General features: G+C 38.0%; 1 pseudogene; it reads right to left on the reverse strand.

Annotated features, from left to right (window-relative positions):
* Positions 1-2,907: 2,907 nt before the first annotated feature.
* Positions 2,908-8,669, reverse strand: LOC148724370 (pancreatic lipase-related protein 2-like; annotated as a pseudogene).
* Between the last annotated feature and the right edge of the window lie 1,294 nt (positions 8,670-9,963).

Here is a 9,963-nt window from a genome sequence, read left to right on the forward strand (position 1 = left end):
AACAGGTAAACTTGCCCTTCTTTAAACACATAAAAAACACGTTGCAATCAGTGGAGCAGCAAGATTACCAGAGTTCGACTCACAACATTCAAAATGAGGATTGGCTACTGTAGATACACATGGTGTTTGAACGTTTATTTCAGCTCCTCATCAATTCGCTTCAAACCTATAAGATTCAACTCTGTAAATAAATTAACATGTATCCTAAAACGTGCGTAGAGTCATCGATCCTTGCTAAAATACTTAAACTCCACGGATCTCAAGGAACTGGCATTTCCTTCTCAAATAAAAGCAAAACTAACTTAACGAAGTCCTTGAGGTCACATAAAACTGGATAGGAAACTGATTACAAACTATGTATTACAATTCCTCGAATACTATACAACAAAACTGCAAGCAGTGTACGTGTTGAGTGCTGCGAGCACTAATCACGATTTGGTCGAATAATCACATACAACTTATTGAAGGAAAACAACGAAACGATTAATATAGCATCGTGCGACCTCTCAAGGAAAGGAAAAGGTGATCCTTTACATTATAATTCTTTATCCGATCTTAATCTGTAAATTACACTTCCTTAATGGCGAATGTATCAATTATCTCGTGAAGTTTCTTTTTGACTAAGAGTACAGGCCACGGAAATCCCAAACCCTATAATTTGAATGTCTTATCTTCACAGAGCGTTGAGAGTTCCGTTATCTTTAAAGAGAGTTTAGAATTCATTGAATAACTACTCACAGATGACATTTGTTCAGAAAGCTGATCAATTCTCAGCACCTTTTTGCGAAAGTGCACTGCGCATCAATCTCTATCGCCAATGCTTGACAATGTCTTCATCTAAATACCCTAAGTCAATCCGATGAGTAGGACAAAAACCAGAAAGTATTTCGTTGCCACATCTCCCAGGTCTCGCCCACCGCTGAGTTGTTTCGGTTCTTCTAGTCAAAGTTGTTAGCTTGGTGAGAAAATTTAAATAATAAATAGAGGATTAAGCCAGGCTATTGTCGCTTAAAGAGGGATTATTCTATGTCACGAGTTGACTGTACTGTCACAGTTGAGATAAAACAACCAATGAAGAATTGCATAAGTAATTTCTGCACTCGGTTTAATCAAGCTAAAAATATTCGCCTCTAAGTGTGTTGTGAAAGTTGAAACTTAATATACTTCTAAGATTTCAACCGTAAAACATACAACTGGCCTATAGAAATAAAACCGGGTAAGTTTCTATAGAAACCGTGGTGTTGCGTTGGTAGGGGGGGTATTACAAGAAAATTTTTGCTTTATAAACTGACCTTATAATGTAAACAAGTGACCGTAAAAAGTTTCTAAATCTGTAAACTCCTAACGGTAGCAATTTACATTATCGAAGCAGTTGTTAAAAACAGATTATCCGGCCTAAAGTAAGCCTCTCTATTTCAACTCTCTTGTAATTATCATTGTCTCTAGAGGTAGATTGGAAGTTTGAGGAAAGTTTCCAGTGGAAAAGGGGGCATTGGGAAAGAAGTCTTAGGAGCATCTGTGTAGACGCTGCAGTGATGCTTATTCGAAAGCCGACTCTCTTAGAAAAGGAAGGTTCTGGAACGTTGATGAGATATCCAAAGATTGTTTTCAACCAAAGGTTTCCTACAGCAAACTGTTGTTGTTTTTCTAGTTTAATTTGAAGATAACCACCGGTTTATTTAGAAAGCTGGTGTATGTGCGAGTGTGAGCTCCCTTTGAATAAAACCACAGAATTTGAAAACTTGTCAAGAGGTTAAACTGTTTGGGCGAGCAACGACGAAAAACGCAAACCAAATCACGGCTTGGTTACATCGGCAAAGCAGATAATGTAAATTAACCACTGTGTAGAGTTTGTGATTTTGCCGTTTCGAGCGATTATCCTTCGACAAAGCGCTGGCAAAAGGCCGATGCTTCAAACGGCAGCTTGACAAACTCTTCGTGGTGGCTAATCCAACCCGACGCGGCGCAATATTTTCTATAGCAATTTGCCCTCGTTGTTCAATGTTGATTTGTAAGATAAACCTAATATAACTTGACCAGAATTGTCCTTCTTCTCATTTCAAGGGACACTGCTTTTTTTATTTTCAATTATCTCCCAAACATTTTAAAAAAACTATCCTCCAGTAATTGACATTGCCTTTTCTGTTGTAAGCAAAAAACGTATGTCTATTATGTTTTAAAAGAAAAAAAACAAACAAAGAAAACCAACTGAAACACAAATCAATGAGCAAAGACATTTAACATTTGATTAATCATTCGACTCGAAAAGGTGAATTTTTTCAATCGATGGACAGCAATCCTTTCCACAATCTGAAACTTCAGTTCATCAATCCTAACAATTCAAGACGAAAGTATATCATATAATTGCATATAGTGGTTCTCTAACCTTTTTACTTGTCGTTTTTTCTTAGGTTTGTCTCTATTCTGCTAGCTGGCGTAATCCTTCTTCATGAAAAAAGAAAGACACTTCAAAAGGTTGACAAACAAAGCAGCAATTTTCGAAAGTAAACAGCTGTAAAGGGAAAAGAAAAATCCCTCATAGCTTCAAGCCTATATAATGGCTTTGTGACGGAGTTGGTTGTACTGTTAGACTAATTTCTGAAAAGCTTAGGCCTAAGGGCGGCGGAAGCCTGAATCTATTTTCAATCTTCAATTTCTGTAATTGCTTTCACTGCAGGCAACCTGTCAGGGTGAACTCGCCACTTATCATCCGCAGTCAAAAGAGATATTGCTTTTACGATAGGAAGAGATTCGGAAAATGAAATCAAAAAAGAATAGTAAACAAAAAAACAGAAAACAACTACGATAGAAAAAGCAATGACAGAAAACTTGCATCAATTAACAAAGGAATGTATTAAACTGAATGGGTACAAAACTATAATACGACTTGAGATGGCAGTTTAATTTTTAACCTGGGCTTTGCACTTTGAACAGACGAACATCAGAAACCCACATATCACAAAAAGGGACTTTGCTCGTTGTCTTCAGATAAAAGTTGTCATTTCGTTTAGTTTCGTCGGCAGAATATCCCGTAGAGGGGCATTCACCAATACATTCCGTGTACTCTCTTCTCTCACAGGCTGGCAAGGAAGCGCATGGACGCGCTTCCCAGGAGCACTGGTTTTTTATTGAGGCAAAGTAGTAGTATAGCGACCTCGCATGGTCACAGAGCGTTTTGTTGAGGATATCTTAGGAATGTGAACACATTTGCATATTTCAGCGTCTTAAAGAGTTCATTACCATTATCGTTTACTAAACAGTTTTCTTGCGCAATTTTGTTTCGTCGTCAAACCACTTATCTGTTTTTCCTATCAATCTCCCTCTAATGAATTTCAAAACTCGAAGGCTGAAAACCAACAATCAAAAAAGCCCGATTCGACAACAGAAAGAAATGTTTTACCTTGATGACGATAACATGAATAATAACTTTGAGTTTAGATCAGTCTCGGATAAGGTTATCTTTAATGCATTAAAGAGCCTTAAGAGAAATAAGTCCTCTGGCCTTGACAACTTTCCTTCTGGAATGTTAAAGGACTCTGCTGATATAATAGCCAAGCCTCTCACGCATATAATTAACCTGTCTCTCGCAACAGGGTCTATACCTACTGACTGGAAAGCGGCTAAAATTGTACCACTTTTTAAATCTGGTTCAATGGCCGAAATCGACAATTATAGGCCTATTTCAATACTTCCTTCAATGTCAAAGATCCTGGAGAAAGTGGTATTTAAGCAGCTGATGGCTCATTTTGAACAGAATGGTCTACTTTCTCATTTTCAGTACGGCTTCCGTCGCATGCGCTCTACTGAACTGGCCGTTACTCATGTAACCGATGTTATCAGAAGAGAAGGTGAGAATGGTAACCTGACAGGCTGTGTTTTCATCGATCTATCAAAGGCGTTTGACACCATCAGTCACTCTGGCCTCCTGAGCAAGCTTTCAACTTACGGAGTTCGTGGAACAGAACTCGCATGGTTCACTGATTACCTTTTCTGCAGATCACAAGTTGTCCAATATAAAGGCGTGCTATCAGAACCTCAACCCATTCTCACAGGTGTTCCTCAGGGAAGTATCCTGGGTCCTATCTTATTCATTATCTTTTTCAACGATGTACATAAACCGCTTCAACACTCGAAGATTATCACTTATGCCGACGATTCAGTCATCTATACCTCTTCTAAAGATATTGATACTATACAGAGAAGCCTTAGCGAGGATATGAATAACCTGTGCGAGTGGTTTAAAGACAACGAACTGATCATTAACCTAAAAAAGGACAAGACGGAGTCTATGTTATTTGGAACAGCTAAAAGAATCAACCTTCAAGACAAGGAACTTAAACTTTCTGTTAATGGGTCACTCATCAATAACACCTCTACCTATAAGTACTTAGGTGTTCACCTTGACTCATCACTAAACCTTGCATCACATTTTGACCGAATCTATAAAAAAGCTGCAACCAGAATTAATCTCTTGCGATCAATTCGTCCTTTGATCGACCAAAAGTGTGCAGAATCGATCTATAACACTATGATCGCACCTATTTTTACCTATTGCGGAACACTTGGTCTTAGCTTTCCGGATTACCGAAAGGAAATGATAAAGAACATCGAACGACGAGGCTTTAAAGTTATTGGCAATAGTTCTTTTAATCCCCCATCCGTGAACAATTTGATCAAGCGTAAAAGCTGTTTGTTTGTTTTCGACTCTCTCCTGAATAATGTTTGCACACCCTTTAAGAACTACTTCGAAAGACTGGTTCATTCTAAGGCCACTAGGAATAACGGTATATCAGTGAAATTACCCAAACTACGTTTAGAATTTGGTAAAAAGAGCTTCTATTACCAAGGAGCAAAGACTTTCAACAACCTGCCTGCTGAACTAAGGTCGTTAGATTCGAGACTGAAATTTAAGAACAAATTTCGAGATTATTTTAGTTAAATTCGATCTAAACGTGGTTATAGGTATCCTTTTTCAGAGCATTTTATTTTATTGTATGCTTTTCTAGACCTTAAGATCAATGATTATATCTTGTTAAGTTTTATTTTATTTATTTATTTATTATTTTGACAGGACCCCAAGGACAACAGTGTTACACACTGATGGGTTTTCAATCCTGTATAAAAATTCGTTATTATTATTATTATTATTATTATTATTATTATTATTATTATTAACAGAAGTTAATGGTCTTTTGGTTAACGATAAAAATATTGCTTGACTTGCTGCTTTCACGAATTTAGGTGCACTTTAATGCAATAAGAAGCACTCTTCTTTTATCATTTTGCATTGTAACTTTCCCAGCCTTTTACGCCCAAGCCGACTGACGCCACTCTATGGTAAAAAGTCCGTATGCCCCCCTTCTTTTCGCCTCCCAAGACCGATAAAACTGAAACACGGTGTGCTTTAATGCAGTATGATAGGCATTCTAATCCACCCTAATGTACTCTAACCTACCAGAGTCTAACTCACGTTTTTCACGCCCAGGCTGACTCACGCCACCATTTCCAAAAAATTCCGTATGGCCAGCTTCCCTTAGCATTCCAAGACCAATGAAACTGAAACGCTGTGGCATGCAGGTGTGTATGACGTCAACGTATCCAGCATCACCTCGATCCAATCGAAAGGGAGGATGGCGGATATCGGTGAAAAGGGGTCCTGCTGGATCCATTCCTGCAAAAAAAAGATAGGGCATAGGATGAATACAATACAAACTTAAAGCAGCCCCTTATTGATATATTTCCAAGCTGAATTGCAAACAAGGTAAAAAAAAAGAATTACTAAGGGAGAGTTGCAAACAATTTGGGCGAGTTTTGAAAATGTCACGTAAATTCGAGCAAAATTACCCTCAGGTAGTAGTGCTTACACTAATGTGGACTAAACAATGTCTCACACTTAGAATCACCCTTAATTTTTCTGGGCTTGTTTTTTAGATTACGAATTTTGAGTCTTTTTCAACGGTTTCTCCAATTTTACAACGCTTTTTGATGGAGGAGGTTGATTCCTTGAGAATCTTGTGGGCATCCATGGGCTGAGATCAATATCTTTTCACCAGAGATACCTGTAATACGGCCCAGTTTGATGCTGACTTTATGCTTTAGGTAATCTCAAGCATATCCTGCCGTCTGAGCACCAAGGCTGCCTCCCACCACATAAAACCCCTCGGCCAAGTCAGGTGACCCCCCAACACTGGAAATCAGGACTTTTATGAGCTCCCCCACCGGAGCCCCTACAAGTCGAGCGTTTCCAGCGGCTTGGGGATAGAATTTCTTTGCACCTATAGAACAGTCGACCACAACCACATTGCAGTCCTCTCGCTCTAAAAGTAAGTCTTTCATTTTCAAGGGCCAAGTTTTCTGGACTTTCTAAATGTGATATGATTTATGAGAGAGATGCTAAGCTTAAGACTAGTCATAACTTTCATTTAGACTCTGAGGTTTTCAGAGTCTTTTAATATGGATCTATTCTATATTTCCAAAAAGCATGAATGAACAAAAAATGACCTAAAAGAACTTACTGCAGCATGTGTATGGAATGAGTCCCGTTTGACAGACTGTCCCCACTGAAAACCGCCTTGGCGAGCTCAGTTCCCTCGGTGGATATCACAATTGTTTTTATTACTATTTAGGTGATTCGCAAGCACCAAAGAAAAATTCATGTCCTTCGATTAGGTCAGGTTTAAGAGCTCGAGGTAAAAGCGGTCGTATTACTTACCCATCCAGCCATCAATCAAGAAGATATTCCGTCGCGTAATGTTAAACTCAGCTGCCCACAGTCTATTTATATCAACATCATTAACCTCGCCAGTTCCATTTTTGGTGAACATGATGAATTTAGTATCAATGACAGATGGACTTTGTGGCAGGCTTAGACTAGCCATGAGCAACCACTGTTTAATTTTACTGAAGCAGCCGTACTTTTCATAGCAGACCTCCTTGGGCGAATAAAATCAGCCTGCAGAAGAAGAATAACAAAGGGTCAGAAATTCTTTTTAGCACGTAAGTATCTTAATAATGAATGTTAATATAATAATCAATAATGCATGTATATAGTGTTATTTACATATTTATGTTGATCAATAGCGCTTCACAGTAATAATAGCAATGACAATAATGATAGTAATGATAATAATACCTTTCATCATTTCATGAAACTAAGATGGTACCAGCCCATAAATTGGCTGAGATATGAGTATAAATAAAAAACCTAATTCGATAAGTATTGAAAGGTTAAGTTCATGGAGAGCTGCACTATGTGCAAGCGCTTGGGTATGTGATATGCTAGCTAATATGTATACACAGTAAAAATTTTGGTTCAAAACACACTCCTGAGTTTCTAGCAAATCCAACAAACCGATTACTATCGTTACCAGAGTGTAAAAAAACTGTACTGATCTTAATCATTTAGCTGAAATTGATATGCAGAATGAAAATCCTCGAATTTTTTAAAGGAGAGGTTAGAATTTCGTCTGTAGAGAAAATCAAGAAAAGGACTCATGTGCGTCATAGTTCGCACGATATTCGTGTGATGGAGGGATTCCGCCTGAGTCACTCGCAGGCATCGAGTCTACCTAGATAGTTAAATGTGCTCTGTTTGCTTTGTTTGCAGGGTGTGTCACGATTAAGGATTCTCCGTATATCATTTCAGATGCTTACGTCACTGCTCAGCTACTTACGTCACTGCTCAGCTACTTAAATCATAAATTCATCTCCATATAGTCTTGGTGGCATTTGAAAATTAAGGAATCCGCCCACGCATAAATGCATTTACAAATTCATTTCTATGTAGATTAACGATGATCATTAGTTTATTAATATTCGTATTTCTGTTACAACTGGAATTTTTTAAAAATTTTCGGTCCATATTTGTAAGTACATCTGTCTCGCGCCCAATATTTCACGAGATCCTTCACAAATACATGTATAAACTAAATTTATAATTGCCTAATTTAACAAAATAAAACACCGAATGGGATCTTTTCGCTATGAATACAAATTAAAGCGACTCTTTCGAGAAATACGAAGTGGAATTGAAAAATTAAAGAAATTGAAGTTCTGATATCTCTAGCCAGTTATTCAAACAATGAAAAACACTTCCTCAGATCACCTGATGACTGATGAACTGATTAGATCGCATGGCATCTATCATGCACATATAGATACCAATAAGAAGAAGATGAAGAAAAGATGAGGAGAAGATCTTGCTAATATGTGTAGGTATGTGGCTTTCAGAATGCTAAAAGCAAAGAAAGGAACTCTGATACGATGACGTTGGGAAGTTGAATTACTTTCAAAAGTCTTTTTTTCATCTAGGTGCTAAATATGAAGGAAGATTCGAGCCAACGCCTAAATAAACTACCCACGAGAATTGGTGAACTGCGATTAACTCGTATTTCTTTTCGCTTCTAAATCAACCCAATCTTGTTTATGCTTGGAGCAAACCCTTACATCCCAACGCAAAGTCTTCTTCTTCTTCGTGCAATGATGAAACTGAGAACTACTTAACATCTTTAGACTGAACTCAGGATAACTTAAGCGAACACGAATGTTCCTTGGTTGTTGGAGGAGTACTTGAAATAAGTGGCAATCATTGACCACTTGTGGCTTGACTACTTACCCTGAGCTACTGCAGTGAGGATTACAGGCAGGAAGATAACTTTCTTCTTTACCATTGCTTTCTTCCTTGGGCTTTAACTTTGTTTCCGTTATTTCAATTTAGAAGTTGTTCGTCCCGATTCGAACAGCGTAATTCTTATATCTTATGAAGTAATACAGTATTGAAACTGGGTTTGTCACCAGGTGGGTACATTTAAAAATACGTGTCACTTTTTCTTGTTAGCGAGAGTCAAGTGAAAGTGTAGGGTGATCGTCCGGGTGAGTGTAGTCCTGAGAAGGACTGTTGTGAGTGGTAGAGACTGAAGTTTCGACAACCTGTGTGGAAGTCATCATCAGAGTCAAGTAAATAGTTGTCGTCAGTAGAATGTGCTTATTTCAGTTCGTGTAAAATGATTGGTCAGTTTTGCCATAATGTGATTAGCTGTAAGATTCAAGTGGTGTAAGTCGGTCGTGATTGGTCTGTTCCGCTCCGTCGGTAAAGTTAGGTCGTTCTGTTCGGTTCGTTTATGTCGTGAACGAGTCGTTTGTATGGGGCCGGTAGTAGTTGTCACCTGTTTAGGGGAGTCTGTTCTAAGTTAGTAAACCAGCTTTCCAGAGTCAGTCGTTGAAAGTAGTCAGTGCTGTAGGTTAGACATTGCGCAGAGTCCCAGTCAATATTGTGGTTCGTAAGTCGATAATGTTCAGCAATGTGATTATTGAGTCAAGTGTAGTACTCCCCAAAGAGTATTTACACTTGGCTCCCGTCACGTATCTCGACATGTATCTTGAATTTTTAACAGCGTCTTGTTTATATCTGCGCTTTTGCATAGAATTTTTTTTTCACTTCCTCTGAAGAAGGTCCGTGATTGCGACCGAAACGTCGGGAGCATTTTTATTGTCACTAATTTCAGAAACGCTTTTAACCATCAGTGTATCTTAATTTGTATTTTCAAATATTTTTGAAAGTAATACAGTGTTATTGTAAAGACTACAATATTCCCCAATATTTCAAAGTTTTTCATTCATTTCCGACCAATGGGGAGTTTGCATTGAGCCTGAATACCATTTCACGAAACGAGTTGTTTTCTTAATCTCAGTCATACTGTTATTGGAAAAGATAAATGTTCTGTCGTGTTATTCATTAATATATGCAAATTGGTCATTGTTTGAAGGCGAGCGCAAAATTATTAATGTTTTAAGTTGTTAATCGCTTTAGGTGGCTGAATATAGGTTCTCATAAACCTAAATTTTTCTTCCAAGTAGTTTTCTTAAACCCCAACAGGTGATACTAAGAATTTTGGAAAATCAGCTTTCCCTCCTAGATGTCGAATGACTTTCACGCGTGTGTTAACCAAAGGATCTTAAGATGTT

This window comes from Stylophora pistillata, chromosome 8, assembly GCF_964205215.1.
Source record: "Stylophora pistillata chromosome 8, jaStyPist1.2, whole genome shotgun sequence".
NCBI classification, from domain to species: domain Eukaryota; kingdom Metazoa; phylum Cnidaria; class Anthozoa; order Scleractinia; family Pocilloporidae; genus Stylophora; species Stylophora pistillata.